The sequence below is a fragment of the Amblyomma mixtum genome, chromosome 10, assembly GCF_055824585.1.
Source record: "Amblyomma mixtum isolate Tamu chromosome 10, ASM5582458v1, whole genome shotgun sequence".
Taxonomy (NCBI): domain Eukaryota; kingdom Metazoa; phylum Arthropoda; class Arachnida; order Ixodida; family Ixodidae; genus Amblyomma; species Amblyomma mixtum.
In genome coordinates, this window is record NC_143021.1 from 39378318 (window position 1) to 39400970 (window position 22653).

At 49.3% G+C, this 22653-nt stretch overlaps 1 protein-coding gene across 3 annotated transcripts in view; it reads right to left on the minus strand.

The window, feature by feature from the left end:
• LOC149325623 (innexin shaking-B-like) overlaps positions 1 to 22653 on the minus strand; it is a 438384-nt gene that overhangs the window by 136977 nt on the left and 278754 nt on the right. Inside the window, exons 1-2 of one of the 3 annotated variants that reach the window (XM_089562914.1) lie at positions 3057 to 3321; positions 1989 to 2251 (exon numbers count right to left, since the gene is read on the minus strand). The exons of 1 other annotated variant lie outside the window; for it this stretch is intronic. The gene's annotated coding sequence lies outside the window, so the exon portion shown is untranslated. Of the gene's footprint in view, positions 1 to 1988; positions 3322 to 22653 lie in introns of those variants that run through there. One more of the 3 variants, XM_089562910.1, reaches the window with a different exon arrangement.

The window sequence follows — 22653 nt, forward strand, 5'->3', positions numbered from 1 at the left end:
GAGAAATTGTACATATGCATCGTTTACATTTAGCTTGTCATACACAGAAGACCAGTCTTGGAAACTAATGTCTATTTCGAAAGCCTCTAAAGCACACTGAGGCATATATTGGACGGTTATTTGTTCAGAACGTTTTTTAGGTTTTGGTAATGAGTCATAGAACATAAAGATGGGACAGTGATCACTAATATCCGATGCTATAGTACCAGCACTAAAAACAGAAGTTTCTGAGTTTGTTATAAACAAATCTAAAGCAGATGAAGTAGACACAGTAACACGAGTCGGTGTATTGATGACACTTATGAATCCCAACGACTGAAGTTGAATAGTGAAATCAATGACAGTTGAAGTATTATCGAGGGTATTTATATTAAAGTCACCTCCGCATGTTAGCTGAAAATTATTGCTTCGAACATATTCTAGGAGGAGGTCAAAATATTTCATAAAGGAGTTCATGTTTCCCTTCGGTGGACGATACATGACCGTGACAATCTCTAGCCCAGCCTTCACAGTCAAACATTCATAATCATTGGCAATTTCACAAAATTCAGGCAGTAATTCACAATCTTTACATCTTTGGACATGGAGCGCTACACCACCACCTCGTCTATCTTTGCGATTGTTAAAGAATCTGTCATACCCATCAAGATGGAGCATGTCACAGCCATCATAGAACCAGGTCTCAGAGATCATTATGGTGGTATATTTAAAAGGAAATTGACTTAACAAATGTGTGATGTCATCTTTTTTCCAATGTACAGAACGAGCATTGATGTGCAAGACTGTTTGAAGAGAGGGTGGTTGAGGACGAATGCACCCAGGTAGGACGAAGCTGTGACAATCCATCTTGACCGATTTAACAAGCAACAATAACGCACTAAAGCGTTAAAGCTGTCTAGGACTCACTCGATTTTCACAAGGTCAGCCTCACAAGTGATCTAAACAACATCAGAACATTCTGTTTGCTTAGCAAAAATTTTTCCATTCAGAGTCCACACCGACTTCCATTTGTGCTCATACTTCCGCTTTACAGTCATACCCAGGAGTCTCTTTAGGGCCGGGCAGAGGTGCTCATTTATATACACTGGGGCGGGATTACTGATCCCAATATCCTCATTGGTCAGTCTGGCCTTTTTTCCTTTCCTAAGTATGATGTCGCGTTTTGAACGAGATTTGATTTGAAACATTTGAATGATGTTTGATTTGTCAGCATCTCTTGTTGGAACTCGGTGGCAGGATTCAATGTCATCCTCACTGATTGACTCTTTGATTGCTTCTCCAACCCCTTGAACAATCTAAGAGGATTCTGGTGTGGGCTAGTTGGTTCATGCTTAATAAACAGATTCACAAACAGCGCTACGGAACAAGGACAGAAGGAACACGAAAAACACAGGACGGGCGCAGCGCCCGTCCTGTGTTTTTCGTGTTCCTTCTGTCCTTGTTCCGTAGCGCTGTTTGTGAATCTGTTTATTGAACAATCTGCAGGATATTCTCATCATCCTGCTTTACTACACCTTGGATTTCAATATTCATGTTTAGAGAATACTGAACCATGTTAACAATGCGTCTCACAGCTTCATCATGTTTTTTTTTCTAATGATATGCACTTAACCTTAAGTGCTTCATTCTCTTTTTCGAGTTTAGCGTTCCTTGAGATTTCAGCCTCAAGTTTTTGTTTCAGCTCTTCCATGGAGTCATGAGCACGTTCGTTACGTTGTTACGTTGTTCATGTTACGTTGTTCAGCCTTTAGTTCTCTAATTTCGTTTCTAAGATCTCTTTCAATGCACTCTCGCGAAGTTTTTATTTCCTGTTTGAAGTCTTCTTTAATTTTCACTAACTCAGCCTTCAGCTCCTCTTTAAGCTTAGCAACTTTTTTCGCCATGTCACGTTCAAGGCCTATTGCACAAAAAACGCCAAGAAGCTCACAATTTGGCAGCAGCGACGATATGGAAATGACGAACAGATTTCAAACAGCTTTGGCACTAACCTGCAGCAAAGACGCAGAGACACGATAAGTTGCTGCACTCAGTCGGTCGTCGCTGCTGCCAAGTGGGGACCGTGGCGGCGGATGGGTCCTTTTGTAACCCAATGCGTGTGACGTCAGGCGGCAGGTGGATGCTGCAGATAGCGAAAACCGCTGACGGGAAACGCCCCTTGTAGCCAGTCCAAGTCGGTGGTCAGCCAAGCACGTGTACTCAGCTGGGCTGCTGGGCTAGTCTTGAGCGGACAGTGCAGACGGCGCAAAGCAATCTGCAGCAAGGACGCAGAGACACGATAAGTTGCTGCACTCAGTCGGTCGTCGCTGCTGCCAAGACAGCGTCTGGAGGTTTCCCGTGTCGTCACTTTCAAGAGTGCGTATCCACTTCAATGAACTCGTTGGATACTGCTTGGGACCACGGCAGGCACGCTGAACGTGGCCTTCCTTGCCGCAGTTCGTGCACATATATGCTATGTGCGGACAGGCGCGGGAAAAATGCTTGTCGGAGCCGCAGCGATAATACTCGAAAGAATGCTTTCTTTTGGCTGCTTCTTCAGCGCTCATTTTGTGGCAGTCATCGACAGCTTCTCTAGCGTGCGCTTCCTCAACATTTTTCTTAGCTTCTTCCAAAGCGAGTGCGCGTTCAACGGCTTTTTGGAACGTCAGCGTTTTGTCTTCTGCAAATAAGTATCGCTGAATGTCGGTGCGGAATAAACCGCACACAAACCTGTCACGAAACGATTCGTCCAAAAAGGTACCGAATTCACAGGTCTGAGCTAGTTTTCTGAGCTCGGCCACGTACTGTGCCATGCTTTCATGTTGCAGCTGACATCTTCTGTGAAATTTTGCTCGCTCTCCGATCACAGACACTCTTGGGGTGAAGTGATTGCGAAGCAATTCAGTTAGCTCCTTGGACGTCTTTTCTGACGGCTTATCTGGTGCGGTCAGAGATTTCAAAAGGCTGTATGACTTCGGCTAAATGACGCTTAGCAAAGCATGCACCTTGAGGTCTTCTGGAACTTTGTTCACCGCGAAGAAGGAAATTAGGCGTTCTTCGTAAGATAGCCAGTCACTCACAGTTTCGTCGAAGGCTTCTACTTGACCAATCTAACTGGAGGCTGCCATCTCGGACGTCTTGTCGCCTTTCGTCGTAGGTGCGGTTGAATCCAGCGTTGCTCTTCGGACTGTTGCCTCGGTACTCCGTTGTCCAGCTTCAGCGCTTCTTTTCTACGTCTTGCCTTGCTTATCCCATCCTCGTCGCCAGTTGTGGTGTTCGCGGGTCCCGGCAAGTAAGAAGCGATAAGAACGCTGCGTAGCACTTTATTGGGCAACAGCTGAGATGCGTTCTGCCGGTGGCACTTATGCAGGTGCTCGCTTTTGTAGAGCCACGCCTGACGTCACTTGGCGCGTCATCACGCGTCTCACTCGGTTCACGCGAAACGCCGGCCCGCGTCTCACGCGGCTCGCACAGAACGCCGGCCCGCGTCTCACTCGCCTCGCACAGAACGCCGGCACGCGTCTCTCTTGGCTCGCACGGAACGCCGGCACGCGTCACCAGACTATCGGATTATTGTAGCAGGCGATTTCAATTTATCAGATATTGACTAGCCAACTTTCGAGATCAAATCTCATAGTGATGAATCAAGTGAGGCCATGCTTGATATAGCGTTCTCATATGACTTGACGCAAACTGTAGAGCACCCGACCCGAATACAAAGGAATTCAAAATGCATACTAGACCTTTTCTTTGTTTCTGGCAAAATTTTAGATACAACTAAATGTGTAGTGATACCCGGTATCTCTGATCATAAGGCCGTTCTACTAACTCTTTCCGGCCTGACTATTGATAAAAATTGCTCTGAAATTCACTGTAGAAACTTCTTTCCAGCTGATGATGTTTCCATTGTCGACATTCTTTCCTTCAATTTCGATATATTTTGTAATCACAATGTAATAACAATGTGTTGAAAAACTTTGGGACTGGTTTACAGCTATGATACATGAATGCATTGAATGTCACGTGCCGGTTATTGTTAAAAAGAGAGCAAAAAACGCATGGATTTCTCGGGCGACACTGCAGTTAAAAAGAAAACTGAAACGGATGAAAAAGAACAAAGCAAAGTGTCATTCTCCAGAATTGGGGGGAACGCCAGGAGCCGCCGAGCCGTGTGGACGCGCGTCGCATGAGCTCCGGTTTAACAGCCCGCCTTTGGCGATTCTTTTCAACCTACGGCCCCGTGCCTCGTCCCAAAAGGTCAGTGAAAGTGGTCCGCTCCCACCGACACCACGTTTGGCCCGGAGACTCCCGAATTTAGCCCGCTTTCAGGGCTTTTACCGCCACTCCGTGCCCCACCTGACTAGGCCTAACGCTAGGTCTAGCGCGGGCCGCGGAGCCGCCGGGGCTCGCCACCGCCGCCGCAGTCATAGAGCCCGGCATCCTGAACGCTGCAATGGAATACACCGTAGTAGGTGAAGACGCTACCCCAGACCAGCTTGCCGACAAGAACTGGGAGCTCATCACTAGGCTTCACGACCGATATCGATGCACCGGCCCGAACGCCGGGAAGACCACCCGCGACGCCAAGGGAACGCCGTCGACGCAGGAGCGCAGCGTCGCTGTCGGCGCCCCCCCGGCCACGGACAAGTTTAAGTCAACGCTTAACCAGAAGACATCGCCACCGAAACGCAAGCAGCCGCCGCTTCCCCGCCTGCCGACAGACGAATATAAAGTCGTTGTCAGACCCCGCGGTAGCCTGGCTCTACGCACCATAAGCCCACAAGTTATACACGCGGCAGTTTGCCGTGAACTCAACCTCCCGCATCAAGGGGCAACAGCCCATGATCGCATCCGTATCAACCCCATCAACAACACGTTTACCATCAGCACGAGTCGCGAGAGAGGCTGGCTGGACGTGGCGTGGATCGGACGCTCGTGCGAACGCTCCTCGCTTCACCCATGCCCACCGCTGAATTCAGCGACGGTCAACACCGCTCTCGCCTGGATTTCGTGTTTGAAGCTCGGATAACGCCGTAGAACGCATCGGCAAGTCCCTTTTTGCCTGTTTGTGCGGACTTTTTTGCGATTCGGCTCTCGCCGGTACGCACGGCCCGCTAGGCCTACGCCAGGCCTAGCGACCCCGCTCTGACGGGGCTGTGCCGCATTTTCTGAGTGGGATCTTCGCCCAACATTGGATATGGAAGTCACCGTGGAGGGGACTGATATAGCCCCCGAAGAAGTTTCGCACCAATATGGTTGGTTCACCGTCGGTGAATCTCAACGATCCGGTCACGAACGCCGAAGGACTGACCCCGCGGCACACAATGGAACCGATTGCGCCCAGGGACAGGGCAGCATGCGGCAATCTGCCGACTCCTCTGCGAAAAAGATTGGCCGACGACTTGCTCGACAATCGGTGGCGTCGAACCTACCTCGCCTACCCAAGGGCGTAACCAAAGTTATACTCCGGCCATCGGGCGGCCTCCGTATACTCGAGAGCTGTGGCCAACTCGGAATCTTTCAACTCATTCGTGACGCCGCGGGTGTAACCTTGGCGGAATCTTCTGAAGACTGCATGCTCCTCAACTTCAAGCAACACACCATACTGGTGGCCACCCATTCCGCGGCACGAGTGGAACGCTACTTAAGCATCCAGGAGCTCACCTACGGCGAGAACAAGATCGCCATCACCTCGTATGTCGCCACGCCGGACGGCAGTGGTAACGGAGTGATCCAAGGCGTTCCCAAACATCTATCGGACGCTGTCATCCTAGCGAACCTTCAGCATCCCAGAAATCCTCCAATATGTGGTGTCCGGCGCATGGGTGCGCAGTCGCAGACGGTCCTCATTCTCTTCAACGGTGAGAGAGTTCCCCGTTGGATCAGCTTCGGCGGTGGCATGATTCGTTGCTGCCTCTACAAAAAAAAATACGAAGTGTGTTCTTTGTGCGGACAACTCGGACATCGCAGAGACGTTTGCCCGGACCCGAAAAACGCTCGCTGCCGCGGATGCGGCATGGCCAACCCTCCTGAAACGCATACCTGTGAGCCTAAGTGTGCCTTGTGCGGTAAGGGCCATGAGCTGGGCAGCAACAAATGCCGCGAGATCTACCGCACTCCATACATTGTGACCAAACGCCGCTGGGAACAGGAACGCCAACATCAGACCCAGAATAGCCAAGAGACGCCGCAGTCTAAAGAGCGACGCAGCCGCTCCAAAAGCAGGGGGCGGACGGGCTATAGACATCGATCCAGCTCTTTTCCACGACTGCAACAGAGAGGCCGGTCCGCCTCCAAATCCAGGACTCCACACCAGCCACGGAACCCCGGTTTGAACCAGGACGCCGTCGGCACGCAAAAGGTAGGCTGGGCAGATAAAGCCTCCCAGAAATCTAACTCCAACCCCTCTGAGCTAGCAGACCTGAAAGTGCTGGTAGGGAAATTACTTCGCGAGGTGGAGGAACTAAAGAAAGAAAATGCCGCTCTAAAACAGCAACAAATGCAGACTGGGTCACCGCCTATGACCGGTGGCGCCAATAACCCTACCCCGTCTACCTCCGCCGGAGCGGACATGCATGTTGAATCACCCCGGGCACCCCCGCCTAAACGAAAAGCGGGCGGTTCCCTCTCCGAAGACCAAAAACTAGCCGACAGCATTCACAAAATTGAAAAAGCGCAAACGCAGACTACTAACACCCTCATTCAAATGCAGCTTACAATGACTTCCATCATGGAAGAATTATGCACACACCGGCAGGAATTACTTAACTTAGGCACCTGGCAGCAGGAAGCAGAGAGTAGGCTTTTTCCTGTCAAAATTCGCAAACCCGCTTCTTCTGAAGCGGTATCAGACTAGCACAATATGGCGCCACAACCAAACTACACCATCTGGCAGTGGAACTGCCGAGGATTTAGCCGCAAACGAGCTGTACTCCAACAATTCCTCCACAATAGGGACGGACCGGACTTAATCGCACTACAAGAGACACAAACCAATAGCAAGCTAGCTGGATATCAATCCTTTTCATCGGGGGGTGAAACGCTTGGAGTCACGACTCTCGTGAAACGAAATATTACTGTTGTCCAGCACGATACCCCAGTCACAAATGTCACACACGTGCTAGTCGAATTAATTCCGCCTAGGAAACCTGACCACAGTCTGTTTGTGCTGAATGTCTATAGCAGCCCAAAGTTACGGAAAGCAAGCTTTGGCCCGCTCTTTCAGGCGACCCTGAAAATTGCAGGCAATCACCCCGTCATTTTCACGGGAGACTTTAATGCCCAACACCCGGCTTGGGGGTACCCACAGGAGGACATTAAAGGTAGAAAATTGTGGCTCACCGCACAACAGTGTGGGTTGACTCTTCTTACAGACCCAGTAGTCCCCACCCGCTGCGGCAACAGTGTTTCCAGGGATACGACTCCCGATCTGACTTTTGCTAAAAATTCGGGCACTCCAACATGGATAAACACTCAACAAAATTTCGGCAGCGATCACTACATATTGTAAATAGTGGCTTCAACTGGCCCCAAGCGTCGTAGCGCTCGAGCTCCCACCCTTGTCGATTGGGACATGTTCCGCGCTAAAAGGGCCGCCCGAGAAGCTGATACCCCCGATATACTAGACATAGATATCTGGGCACAGGATCTTTGTCAAGATACCAAGGCAGCCACCCGTACGTTAGAGCAGGCTGACCACCTGGAGATTGCGGAGAGCCGGCTTCTTCACCTATGGGAGGCAAAGAGAGGACTCGAGAACCGACTCAAACGACAGCGGTGGAACCGCAATCTGCGCAGAAGAATAGCTAGGCTAAACAAGGAGATCGAGGATCATGCGGTCAAACTTACTCAGCAAAACTGGGAGGACATATGCAACCGCATGGATCGCAATATGGGAGTCTCTAAGACTTGGAACTTGCTCCGTCATCTACTTGACCCTGCAGGTAGCAAGACCACCCAGAGACAGAACCTGCAAAAGCTTGTGCATGCATACGCAGGCACACCAGAGGACCTTTTCCTTGAACTTAAAGACAGATATATTGGCAATGCTCCTATCCAAGCCTTCCCAGATTATGCTGGTCCGGAAAACACGCAGCTCGACTCCCCGATTACTGTGGATGAGGTTAGGGCAGAGATTGCCAGGCTAAACTGTAAATCCGCCTCTGGCCCAGATGCAGTATCCAACAAGATCCTCCGCAACCTAGATGAACAGTCGCTACAATCACTAACTGAGTATATGCAGAAATGCTGGTCGGAGGGCTCAATCCCACAAATATGGAAAACGGCAGAGATCATTCTCCTTCCAAAACCTGGGAAGGCACTAAGCCTTGAGAACCTCAGGCCAATTTCGCTCACGTCTTGTGTGGGTAAGCTCATGGAGCACGTAGTTCATACCCGCCTCAACCGGTTTATGGAGGAGAACGAGCTTTACCCCCAAACCATGATTGGCTTTCGACCAAAACTTTCTACGCAGGATGTAATGCTTCAGCTCAAACATCAGATTATTGAGGCAAAAACGCGGGACACCAGAATAATTCTTGGACTCGACCTGGAAAAGGCCTTTGACAATGTCAGACATGATGCGATCTTGGAGAACCTTCATGAACTCGGGGTGGGAGCCCGCACCTTCAACTATATCCGCGACTTTCTCTCAGGTAGAAAGGCGCATTTCCAAGTAGGAGGTCTCCACTCGCGTGACTTCCCCCTCGGCAACAAGGGCACCCCGCAGGGATCGGTCCTGTCACCCTTTCTATTCAACGTTGCAATGTTGAAACTTCCACACCAATTAGCGCAGATCCCGCAACTCCACCACAGCCTCTATGCTGACGATATCACCTTGTGGACCGCCGAGGGCAGTGATGCCGAAATCGAAGAGAGACTCCAGCGTGCCATCGATATCGTGGGGAGCTATGTAGACCCCAGGGGGCTGCGGTGCTCTCCAGCCAAATCTGAATTTCTCATATACCGCAAAATCAGATCCCTTGCGCAACCCCCACCGGCCATCGAACTCAGTATTCGTGGATTCCCCATTCCTCGAGTACCCAAAATTAAAATCTTGGGCCTAATTCTACAAGAACACGGCTTCAATGGTGACGTAATTCAGAAGCTTCAGGGAACCTCGCAGCAAATTATGCGACTCATTGGCCGCATTAGTAACCGCCACTCGGGCTTGAAGGAAAGCAATACTCTCCGTTTAGTACAAGCCTTTGTGATCAGCCGCATCGCTTACGTATGCCCTTACCTACATCTCAAGTCAGCTGAAAAAGAGAAAGTGGAAGCCATAATCAGAAAATGCGTCAAACAGGTAGTTGGGCTACCCATGCACACAGCGACTGAGAAAGTCTTAGGTCTCGGTCTTCATAACACCCTAAGTGAGATTATTGAAGCGGTAACCGTCTCGCAGTACGAACGACTAACGGCCACCCCAACTGGCAGACACATTCTGTCCACACTCGGCATAACATACGAACGACAAGGCGGACCAACAACTGACCTTCCCAAACATATACGCCAGCTTCTGGTCATTCCTCCACTACCTCGGAACATGCACCCCGATTTCCACGCTGAACGTCGTGCAGAGAGAGCCAAATCATTAGGCAAACGCTTCCTTAATGATACCTCTGGGGTATATGTTGATGCAGCAGATTCTTCGGCTGACAAGATGGTAGCTGTGGTCACCACGGAATGTGGTACACTCATAACGGGGGGCACTATACGCACTCAGCACACACATGTTGGAGAAGAAACAGCCATTGCTCTAGCCATTGCGGGATCCTCGGCAGAAACCATTGTCAGCGACTCAAAATTGGCAATACGTAACTACACGTTTGGAAGAATCTCTCCACAAGCAGCACGGATTCTGCTAAATTATCAGCCCACGCGGCGCATTCGCCTAATCTGGACGCCTGCTCATGCCTCCCTTGCTGGTAATGAGGCGGCTCATAACCTAGCTCGAGGACTATCCCGCCGAGCTGGGTCGTGCAGTACACCCGCCCTATACTCCGGCAAGGACAGGTTGTTTTCTTACAGAGAAATCCTGCAGCACTACAGGCTTGCAAGACTCAGATTTCCCCCAGCAGATAAAACGCTTTCCAAGCAACAGGCGAAAGCCTGGCGTAAACTTCAAACTAAAACCTATCCAAATCCCCAATTGTGTAGCTTCTATTCGGATGGACTGTACTCAGACAAATGCAAAAATTGTGATGCCAAAGCCGATCTAAATCATATGATCTGGAACTGCCCGCAGTCCCTACCCGCGAGTCGCTTCATTACCGACTCTGATCATTGGGAGGCTCTATTGCTCAGCCCTGACCCGGGGACACAGATCAAGCTCCTCCAGCTGGCTGAAGACGCCGCCGCTGCCCAAGGGATAGCGGCCGCCGTTTAAGCGGGGGGCGACTTCGGGTCGCTCCTCTATATCCGCTGGAAATAAAGTTCCACCACCACCACCACCACCATCAGCACCCCCGTAAAGACCAGAGTCCTGGTTTACGTCAACCTCAAATCTCTCAAGCTGGGTGACCAAACGTACGACATGGCCGCATACATCCCACCGCCAGACGAGTCCGTAAAGGGCATCATATACAACGCCTATTGGAACGAGACGCCCGAAGAGATCATCAACGGCTTCCTCGATTATAACCCGGACATTCCCGTGGTGGCGGCCCGCCGCCTCGGCAGGTCGACCTCTATCGTGATCACCTTCGCCGGAAGCAAAGTCCCCCGCTCGATATGCTTCAGGGCAGGCCTCTTCAATTGCTTCCCCTTCCACAGCCGCGTTGAGACGTGCTTTAACTGCCGCAAGACGGGCCATCGCACCGACGTGTGTCCCAAACCTGCGACGCATCTATGCCGCAGATGCGGCGAGAACCACCCAGCCCCACCCGAAGGCGAAGAACCCAAATGCACGGCCAAATGCATCGTTTGCAACGGCTCCCACATGACGGGCGGGAGGAACTGCAAACACCGCTTCATCAAGCGCCCGCACCAGCCGTCTAAGAACGAACAAGACGCTAGCTCCACCCCCCAACCGGACCAGCAGCTGCAATTTCGCAAGTCCCGCTCCAAGGAACGCTCCAATCAAACACCGAAGGAGCGCAAGCAGAGCAAGTCCCGCGACCGATCGACATCCTATCCACCGCTCGGTTCAAGTAGAGATTCGAGTGCCAGCCGAAGGAACGCCGACTACAGCCGCTCCGACAGAAGCAGCAGCCGCTCCGGAAAACAGGTGAGCTGGGCGGCCATGGCCTCCAAAGCCACTGCTCGGGAACAGGAGCTGTTAGGAAAAATACACACATTAGAGGAGGTAATTGCATCCATGCATCGAGAAATGGCAGAACTTAAAAACCGCCTCCAACCTACACCCAATCTAACCCCCTTAAGCAAACCTACACCTCAACCACCCTTACAGCAGACGCCCACGCGCAAACCGCAGAAGCAAACACCGAGCCCTCCCACAAAAGCGATGGAACTCGACGCGCCCGCCAGCCTTAAACGCCCAGCCCCCACTGAAGTGGAAGCAGGCCAGAAACGCACCGCCGAAGCCTCCCATGAGGAGGAACCGCAACCCAAAGCCAAACTCACCATAATGGACAAAGTCAGCGCAAAGATTACTGCCTCGGAAGAGATTATCAAATCCGCACTCAACGCCGAGTTAGACTTGAGATTCGCGGCGTTTGAGGCCAGATTTGCGCACAGACTAAATGAAGTCTTTCAACAATTCTCGGACCGCTTGACGGCCGTTGAAGCTAGACTCCCACTCCCACCCAGCCCAAACCCATCTCAAACACTAACTCCCCAAATGCCGCAACATGGCCCCTCGGCAGCAGCAAATTAACGTATGGCAGTGGAACTGCAGGGGGTTCCGCAACAAGCGGGGCAACCTGCAGCTTCACATTCAACACTCGGCAAACAAGCCGGACATTATAGCGATCCAGGAATCCAATAGCCCGGTCAAATTACCGGGCTTTAAAGCCTTCACCCCTGCAGACTCGACGGCGACGCTAGCCCCGGTCACTGCGACGCTGGTCCAAAGGAACATAACCGCGATCCAACACACCATAGATAGTTCGAGTGCGCAATACACGCTCCTCGAAATCGCACCCATAAAGAAGGGGGATGCCAACCTCTTCGTACTGAATCTGTACAGCTCGCCAAAAGACAGGGGGCCGGGAATTCCTGACCTCCTCCAAAAAGTCACGCCCTTGGCTGCCAGAGCACAACTATTAGTAGTGGGCGACTTTAACGCTCACCACTCGGCTTGGGGTTATCGCAATACCAACCCCAAAGGCACTAGGCTGTGGCAGACAATCCAAAAATTAGGTATCACCATTCTAAACGACCCCCAAGCGGTGACGCGAATCGGCAGTAGTGTTAGTGCGGACACATCGCCAGACCTCACCCTGAGCAAAAACGTGCGCGAAGCGCAATGGTCAAACACCGGACACACGCTAGGCAGCGACCACTACATCGTATCCACGACTTTTAATACCACGCCACACAAACCCCCACCCACGCGCACCAGAATCACAGACTGGGACAAGTTCAGACGCCTCCGGGAACAAACCGCACCCACGCACATATAGACGACCTCGCTGAGTGGACTCGCACGCTCAAAGAGGACGTCTCAGCCACCACGGTAGACACACAAACCACGGACCCACATCAAACCACGGACATGAAACTCCTGCACATGTGGGAGGCGAACGCCAGCATACTCAAACGCTGGAAGACCCAGCGTCACAACAGACAGCTCAGACGCCGAGCAGCGCAGCTAGAAAGACAGATCGAAGCGTACACGCTAGAACTGGAGAAACAACAATGGGCACAGATCTGCGACAATCTAACCGGACAACTGGGAAGCAAGAAAACATGGCTCCTGCTCCGGCACCTGCTAGATCCCACGCAGACGAAGTCCACACAACGTGATCAACTTGCACAGCTCATACACCAACACCAAGGCACGAACGCAGAGCTGCTTGCAGACAGCAAAGCGGAAAGTTGGGCAAGTTGGATAACGTTCATGATGTAAAAAATAGCGCACAGGGAACACACGGGACGGAAAGTCCCGTGTGTTCCCTGTGTCGTTTACTTCCCTGTCTGCGTCGTTTACTTTCCGTCCCGTGTGTTCCCTGTGCGCTATTTTTTACATCATGACTGCTTGCAGACCTGCGAAACCGTTACCTTAACACGTCACACACAGACCCGCTTCCCGCGTACGAGGGACTCCCTAACGAGACCCGAGACACGGACATCACGGACGCCGAAGTGTGGTTTGCACTCGGCAAACTCCGCACCACCTCTGCGGCGGGACCAGATGGAGTAACCAATAAGACACTCAGAAACTTAGACCTGACGTCGGTGACGGCACTGACAGACTTGATGAATTCGTACTGGAGGGAAGGCGAGATCCCGCAGGTATGGAAACACGCCAGGGTCACATTCATCTCGAAACCAGGCAAAAAACTCTCTATAGAAAACCTCCGTCCCATATCCTTAACATCGTGCGTGGGAAAGCTAATGGAGCACGTTATCCTCAACAGGCTACAAAGCTACGCGGAGGACCGCGACCTCATCCCACACACGATGGTAGGATTCAGAGCGAACCTATCCACGCAAGACGTCATGCTCCAACTCTCGAGAGACGTCCTAGACCCTTCATACAGGAAAGGCACGAAGGCCATCTTAGGTTTAGACCTAGAAAAGGCCTTCGACAACGTTTCACACGAAGCCATTCTCACGAACCTCTCGCGCATCGACCCAGGGGAGAGAACGTTCAATTACGTTCGCTCTTTCCTCTCGGAGAGAACGGCTGAGCTATCGCTCGGAGGTCTCACGTCCGATCCCATCCCCCTAGGAAGCAGAGGCACGCCGCAAGGCTCGGTCCTCTCGCCCTTCCTATTTAACCTCTCCCTAATCACGCTACCCCCGAAACTGGCTGCAATCGAGGGTCTACAACACAGCTTATACGCGGACGACATCACCCTGTAGATGTCCACGGGCAGTGACGGCCAAATAGAGGAGACGCTGCAGGAGGCCGTCAACATAATCGAGTCGCATGCCTCTGGCGCGGGGCTCGAATGCTCGCATCCAAAATCAGAATTGCTTGTGCTCAGAGACAGACCGAGAGGCAGCCTCACAGGCCAGGCACCCCCACCTTCACTACACATAAATGTAGGAGGACACCCTATCAGGGAAGTATCTACCATTAGAATTCTCGGGATGCTCATTGAGAGCAACCGCAGGAATAGCAAAACGATAGGCAAACTGACCGCCACGGTCAATCAAACCACCCGGCTCATACGACGAATAGCAAACAAGAGACGCGGCATGAGGGAGAACGACCTCTGCCGACTGATCCAAGCATTCGTCCTCAGTAGGTTCGTGTACACTCTACCGTACCTGCACCTCTATCAAGCGGAAAAGATCAAGATAGAGTGCCTCATCCGTCAAGCTTACAAGACAGCGCTCAGTCTACCGCACAACACGCCTACCGACAGATTGCTAGCCCTTGGCATAAACAACACGCTACCCGAACTGTGCGAAGCACACCTCACTTCCCAGTATGCACGTTTCACGCGATCCAAGGCAGGTAGGGCCATCCTGCACCGTATAAAGATAAACGCCGAACCCCTAACCGAGGACTCGAAACAACTCTTCCCCGAAGTACACAGAATGCTCAGTGTCAAACCCCTACCTAAGAACATGCACCCTACGCACCACGATGGAAGGCGCAAGGCGAGAGCCCGCGCCTTACACGCCAAATACAAGGACTACCCCGCGGCCGCTTACGTGGACGCGGCGAAATATCTAACACCGCACAAAGCGTACGCGATAGGCGCAGTGACCGGGACCGGTTCGCCCCTAACAGCCGCCACGATACACACCACCTCCTCCGAGACGGCGGAGGAAGCGGCAATTGCATTAGCCATAGCCAGCACATCAGCTGACATTATTTTCAGCGATTCCAAAGCAGCCATACGCAACTTTGCGAGGGGCCGCGTCTCCCCCATTTCCCTCCAAATCCTCAAGAGCACCCGCCACACCCCCGCAAGGGAGATCGAGTTGTTATGTGTTCCAGCCCACTCGGGCAACCCGGGGAACGAGGCAGCCCACGATTACGCCCGAGGTTTCGTCGGCCGGGCAGTGGGCTCCTCTGACTCGAGTTTCTCGAGGGATGGCATGAACTCGTTTCACGACATAACACACCACTTTCGCCTCGAAAGACGCATCTTCCCTCCACCGCATAAATCGCTCACGAAGACCCAGGAGACCACCTGGCGCCGCTTGCAAACCCATTCCCACCCGAACCCGGCGGTACTTTCGCTCATGTACCCCGGGCAATACTCCCCCCAATGTATCAAGTGCGGCGACAGAGCCACACTAGACCACATCCTGTGGAACTGTCCAGAGGATCCACCTCCCCCGGACCTAATTCAGCTCCTAACTTCCGAGCAGTGGGAGGCCGTGCTGCTCAGCTCCGACCCGGGGATCCAACTACGGGCAGTGGAGCGAGCCAACGAGGTCGCCGTAAGCCACGGGCTGACGGCCATCTAGCGGGACCAAGAACTCACCTTAAATCACTTTTTGCCGGTGAATAAAGTTTTCCAATCCAATCCAAATCCAGAATTGGAAAAAAAAATCGTTTTGCTTCTCAACTGAAACAGAACACTGTCACTGACAAACAGCGTTACTTTAATGAATGTTTGCCCAACTTTACATCACAGTACACCGAGAAATTCTGGCGTTTGGTCTCCCCAACCTCAAGGATCAATAATGAGTTTGAAATCAAAGGTGTTCTGGTCAGTGATGCACAAATGATATCTAATGTATTCAATGAACACTTTAAGTCCGTATTTATTGATGACAATAATATCTTTCCAAAAATTGAAGCTTCCCTGCCGCCTCTGGATGACCTTGTAATTAGTATTCATGGCATTTTAAACATGTTACTTAACCTTGATATAAAGAAATCACCTGGACCAGAGAACATACCTAATGCCTTTTTGAAAAGATATGCCCAGTGGACACCTATATATTTGTTTGTTTTATTTACAAGGTCCTTAAATGAAGGTCAAATTCCGAGAGACTGGGGGACTGCTAGAGTGAAACCGCTTCATAAAAGTGGAGACAAGCGATTGATCAAGAACTACCGCCCTATTTCACTTACATCAACTGCTTGTAAACTACTTGAACACATAATTCACAATCACATATCAAACTTTCTCGAAGCTAATAATTTTTTTACTAAGTATCAGCATGGATTCAGGAGGGCTTACTCAACTTGTACACAGCTAGTCGAAACTATACATGATTTTGCCTCGTCAATTAACAATGGAACGCAGATTGATGCCGTACTTATGCACTTCTCGAAAGCTTTTGATAAGGTTACTCAAGAAATGTTACTTTATAAATTGGACACAGTATTTCAAAACGAACAATTAGTAAAATGGATTTCAGCCTACCTTTCAAGCAAAGAACAATTCGTCGTTTTTAATGATCATTCTTCTGACAGGCTTACAGTTCACTCTGGCGTCCCTAAGGGCTCTGTTCTTGGTCCTCTGTTGTTTTTAATATATATTAATGATATTGTTGCTAACATTCCTGTGAAAATAAGACTTTACGCTGATGATTGTGTTATTTATACAGAAGTCAGAAATGTTTCCGATCAGCTATTACTTAATAGTGCGTTGCAAACAATGTTCGCATGGTGTGAAGCATGGCAAATGTCCGTTACTTTTGAAAAACTGTACTAATGAGAATCACCCAGAAAAAGAAAGTCTTACCTTTCAAATATTGTATTAACGGCATGACACTGGGAGAAGTAACAGAATATAAATATCTAGGGCTCTGGGTCACTAACACTCTTAGTTGGAATAAACATATTGACTTCATACCGTGTAACGCTTTTCGTAAACTGTTTTTCTTGGGACGGGCATTGCGATTGTCTACCCCATCTGTACGCCTACTTGCTTACAAATGTATTGTTCTGCCTACCTTAGATTATGCTTCTATCATTTGGGACCCGTTCACGAAAACTAACATGTATAAATTAGAGAAGGTTCAAAAGAGGGCGGCACGATACATATATAACAATTACCGACGTACATCAGTAACACATCTTTTAATCCAAGCTGGCCTTCCAGCCGCCGCGGTGGCTCAGTGGCTATGGTGCTCGGCTGCTGACCCAAAAGACGCGGGTTCGATCCCGGCCGCGGCGGCTAGAATTTCTTTGGAGGAGAAATTCTAGAGGCCCGTGTACTGTGCGATGTCAGTGCACGTTAAAGAACCCCAGGTGGTCGAAATTTCCGGAGCCCTTCACTACGGCGTCTCTCATAGCCTTAGTCGCTTTGGGACGTTAAAAGCCCACAAAACCAAAAAAAAAACCAAGCTGGCCTTCCGACAATATCGGAGCGAAATCGTTGTGCACGACTTAAATTTATGTATCAGTTAATCAAGCGACACTACAAAACGGAACTCACCGATTTGCTTGTTTTTTCGTCCGGTTATGCGACGCGACAACGACACCAGCCAACTTTAACTCCTTATCGCGTTCGAAATAACTGCTTTAAATACTCATTCCTTCCACGAACTATTTCCGATTGGAATAACCTTACTAACACTGAAGTGCTGCAGCCGTCGCTGACGGTGTTCTCGCAACATATCACCTAGATTTTATCGCATTTGCTATATCACTGTTCTGTTGTATATGTTTAATTGTTTCATTCCCAACGGTGCAGAATAGCTTCAATTTGCACTGTTACTTTTTGTTTACTTTTGCCTGTTTTGTTCAACTGCTTAATTTGTATCCCCACCCTGCTAAAATCCCAAATACGGGATTGCAGTATAAATAAATAAATAAATAAAAAAGGTAATGAAATTATTACATAACATATAGAAAGAAGCGTGCACGAACCTGGACTCCCGTATAAGATAGTTGAAATATATGTGGTAAAAAATAGAGATACAGAAGTAAATGCAAAAAAACAAATGGTTCCAAAGAATAAGAAAAGCATGTTCACATTCTAATTCTATACAAATTTCATTCGTAGGTTTTTCAATGAAATAGATTGCATATCTGTGTTCTCGTCCTTCGAGAAATCATTTAGCATTGTCGGCAGTTGGAATTTCAACATTTGATTTCCATAAGCCGTACGGCATTTACTCACATTCCATTGTTCGGGCTTGCGCGTTGGGTAGGTACGAGTGTGCTTTTCCAGTCAGGCTAGCAATTTTAATGCATTTATATTTTTAGATTCTTCTCATTTATATTGTTTAGACAGTCTATAGGTGTACATAGATTCTACACTAACAATGTTCAGCTGCCTGTACATGTCCTTCGTATGGCTTAAATAGGGGTCTTTACAAATTATGCGGATGGCACGTTTCTGTAGCAAGTGAAGATCATTAATGTTATTTTTGCTTGTTGTTCCCCACACAAGTGCGCCGTAGTTGAGCACGGATGAGAATAAAGAGTTGTAAAGCAGAATATTAACTGCTCTTGGAAAAGTAAAACAATGACGCCGCGTGAGACCAACAGTTTTCGAAAGTTTTTTGATGAGGTCATTTATGTGCTGCTCCCAGGACAAATTTTCAGAAAAAATAACACCGAGCGACTTGAAACTCTGCACAACCTCTATCTCTATACCCTCAATTAGAATTGGTGGTAGTACATAAAGTTTATTTTTTGGATGAAACATCACAGCCTTGGTTTTTCCAATATTTAACTTCAACTCATTTAACTTCAACTCAAACAACGTACAATACGAGAACGCAAACAAGTGACCTTGAAGTTACGGTCGACGGTAACGCGGTTACTGACTTGGTCGACACGGGAGCTGATTACTCTGCATGAGCGGCCCACTCGCACCGCAGGTGGCAACCTGATTACGCCGTCAGGACGCTGCACCGCGAGAGTTACTGTAAATGAGAGAACCTATGTTACAACCCTCCTGATCCTACACCAATGCTCGCGAGACGTGATTTTGGGAATGGACTTCCTGAACGAACATCGGGCGATCATCGACCTTCGATCTAAGTCGATCAAACTTTCCACGGACAAAGCCATACCTGTTGCGACTCATCACGTTGCCTTAAACGTTCTCGACGAAGCATTGAGCGTGCCGCCCAGATCAAGTGTCCTCGCCTGCATAGGTACTGGAGACATCGAAGCTGCAGAGGGCGTCATCGAGGAGAACACCCAGTTACTCCTGGATCGAGGACTGGGCGTCGCACGGGGAGTCGCCCAAATCCGAAATGACCAAGCCCAGGTGTTGCTAACCAACTTCACCGAAGAATACCGGCATCTAAACAAAGGTACGACGATTGCTTTTCTCGACGAGCTGGCAGACATCAAAGACATATTTGCCTTACCCGACCAACCAGTAGAGCCATCTGACCAAGGCCATCAACCCACGTTTGATATCAACCCAGCATTAACCTGGAGCAGACAATACCAAATCCGCAGTCTTCTTCAAAGGTACAGCGACTGCTTCTCATCAGCATGAAATGTGCGACGAACCGGACTTGACAAGCACCGCATTGTCACAGACGAACACGCCCGACCACTGCGACAGAGCCCGTACCGCGTATCGCAGCTAGAACGCCAAGCTATCCGCAAGCAAGTTGAGGAAATGCTTCGTGACGACGTCATGCAGCCATCGAGGAGATATTCGTTGACGCGGGTTCCAATAAAATCAGTTGTTAGTTGGCGCTCTGTGGTGTTATTCTACGTTTTGTCCTTGTCTGCCGCGCCGAAGCATTTCTTGAAACATCGAGGAGACCCTGGGCGGCACCAGTCGTCCTAATAAAAAAGAAAGATGGCACCCTTGTTTTTGCGTCGATTACCGCCGCCTGAACAGCATTACGAAGAAGGATGTCTACCCCCTTCCCCGCATCGACGACACATTAGGTCGGCTGTGCAACGATAAGTACTTCTCATCGATGGACCTGAAGCGCGGCTACTGGCAAATTGAAGTCGACGAAAGAGATCGCGAGAAGACTGCGCTCATCACACCAGACGGACTCTTCGTGTTCAAGGTGATGCCATTCGGCCTCTGCTCTACATCAAGGCTTCGGATAGTGCTGGAAACAATCAAGTCTTAAGGCCTAACACTGAAACCAGAGAAGTGCCACTTCGCCTACGAGGAGCTGCTGTTCCTTGGTCACGGTCGTAAGCAAGGATGGAGTTCGCCCAGACCCTCAGAAGACGGCTGCAATCGCGCAGCTTCCGCAGCCTAATGACAAGAAAGCTATACGCAGATTCCTTGGATTGTGCGCTTATTACCGGTGATTCGTCAAGAACTTTTCGCGCATCGCTGAACCTTTGACCCAACTTACCAAGGCTGACGTGCCTTTTAAATGGGAAACGCTGCAAGAAGAAGCTTTCAAAGAGCTGAAGCGCCGCTCACAGTCCCCTCCTCTGCTCGGACAGTTTGATGAAAACGCCGAAACCGAAATTCATACAGATGCAAGCAGTGTGGGCTTAGGAGCGGTCCTCGTTCAGAAAAATAGTGAACACGAGAAAGTTATCGCGTACGCTATCCGTTCACTCTTGAAAGCCGAAGCCAACTATTAGACGACCGAGAAAGAATGTATCGCCATTATTTGGGCCACGTCGCAATTTGGACCCTACCTGCACGAACGGCCATTCAAGGTTGTTTTTTATTTATTTATTTATTTATTTATTTATTTATTTATTCAAATACCTCACGGGCTCCGACTGGAGTATTATGTGAGGGGGGTTACATAACTGGGGTGGGAAAAAGAAGCAGGTAGAACATGGTTATTTTAACATCGTTATACAAGTAACAAACAACCAACCAGAAAATAGAACTAAATTGAAAAACTAAGTTGAAAAACACACTACAGAACACACTTCAGGAAAAAGCACACTTCAGAACAAAATGCTACTTATTTTTTCTTTGAAAATAAAATAATCTGTGATGCTAACAATGTTGCAGGAAGAATATTCCAATAAATGATTGCACGGGGCAGGGCTGATTAGTTGACTGCAGTGGTCCTTCCCGAAAGGCGTTTAAAGCTGAGGTGATTATGCAATCGGTGAGATGTGCGGGCCGGTTTTGAAAGGGGTAGTGTGAAGGAATGATGGCTCTAAACAATTTCATGGAAGAGGCAGATAAGAGCTATTGTTCTGCGAGATTCTAAGGATGGAAGGGATAACGAAGCCTTAATGTTAGTTATACTGGAATGTCGGCAATAGTTGCGAGAAATGAAGCGAGCGGCACGATTTTGTACGCGCTCTAGGGAATTAAGTACTGTTGGTGGGGTGACCAAATGAAAGATGCGTATCCAAGTTGAGGGCGGACGAATGTCTAATATGCCAGCTGCCGTGTGGAAGAAGGCGCACCTCTGAGGTTACGTTTTAAATAGCCTAATGTACGGCTAGCTTTGGCAGTAATTTTTTCTATGTGGGTTTTCCATGAGAGATTAGATTAAAAGTGGACGCCAAGGTACTTGTATGATGACGCAAGAGTGACTGGACTGTTGTTAAGCGTGTAAGTGAAAAGATAATTAGACCGTTTACGGCTAAATGTCATTAACTGGCATTTATCAGCGTTAAGGGACATTTGCCATGATGCGCACCAGTTATTAATGCGATGTAGATCTTCTTGAAGGGCGATGTGGTCATTGCGATAAATAACGCAATCGTGTGCAAACATTCTTAGTGTTGAGGTAATGCCTAATGGGAGGTCATTGATGTAAATCAGAAAAAGTAGCGGGCCTATTACACTACACATGAGCGATCACCACGCTCTATGCTGGCTTGCCAACTTGAAAGATCCCTCCGGCCGCCTTGCTCGTTCAAGAAATGTAATAGGGGCACTGGGGGGTCGATATACTGCGGCAATAACACAAGAAGAAACACCAAATTTTATCCGGCACCAGATGCTCTCCGTGTTAGGGCAATCCTTCATGAGAACAAGTTAGATTCCTTCTTTAAAAATAAGCGCCACACCACCACCGCGCGTGTCACGATCCTTACGTATCATGCGATACGTAGGTGGTACTATCTCACTATCAGTTATTTCAGGACGCAACCATGTTTCTGTTACTGCAATCACATCTGGCTGGTAAAGCATGATAATGTGTTCTAGCTCAGTAGTTTTATTCAGGAGACTGCGTGCATTCAAATTTATCAATGTAAAATTTCTTCTGTCCCAAACTGTCATTCGTTTTTATTATCAGGAGCAAGCGTGCGTTCTACCCTCAAGCGGCAGTGGTTGTCGTCATCCCAGACAAATTCCTCTTTATCAATAAAAAGCTGTCATGCTCAAGCCGAATCTTTGCGCCATTGTCCTTCTCATGCTGTGCACTTGCCCACAGTTTCTTACGCTTATGTAAAGTCGCCTGGGAATAATCATGTGATAAAGAAGTATCGCTGCCCTTTAATTTCTTGCAGTTCCTAAATAAATTCATTTTTTCATTGTAGTCGAAGAAACGAACGATCACTGGACGCACCTTGTACACGCCCTTCTTTCCAAACCTGTGTATCCGTTCTACCGTGCTAACTCTGACACCAAGGCGTTCGTGGAACACATCGTCCAATACTTTCTTCTTAAGTTCGACGCTAGTTTCACTCTTGATGGAACAGCGCAAAACATCGGGACAAGAGACAAGCGCTGACTTACAACTGGTTTTTATTTCGAAGAAACATTG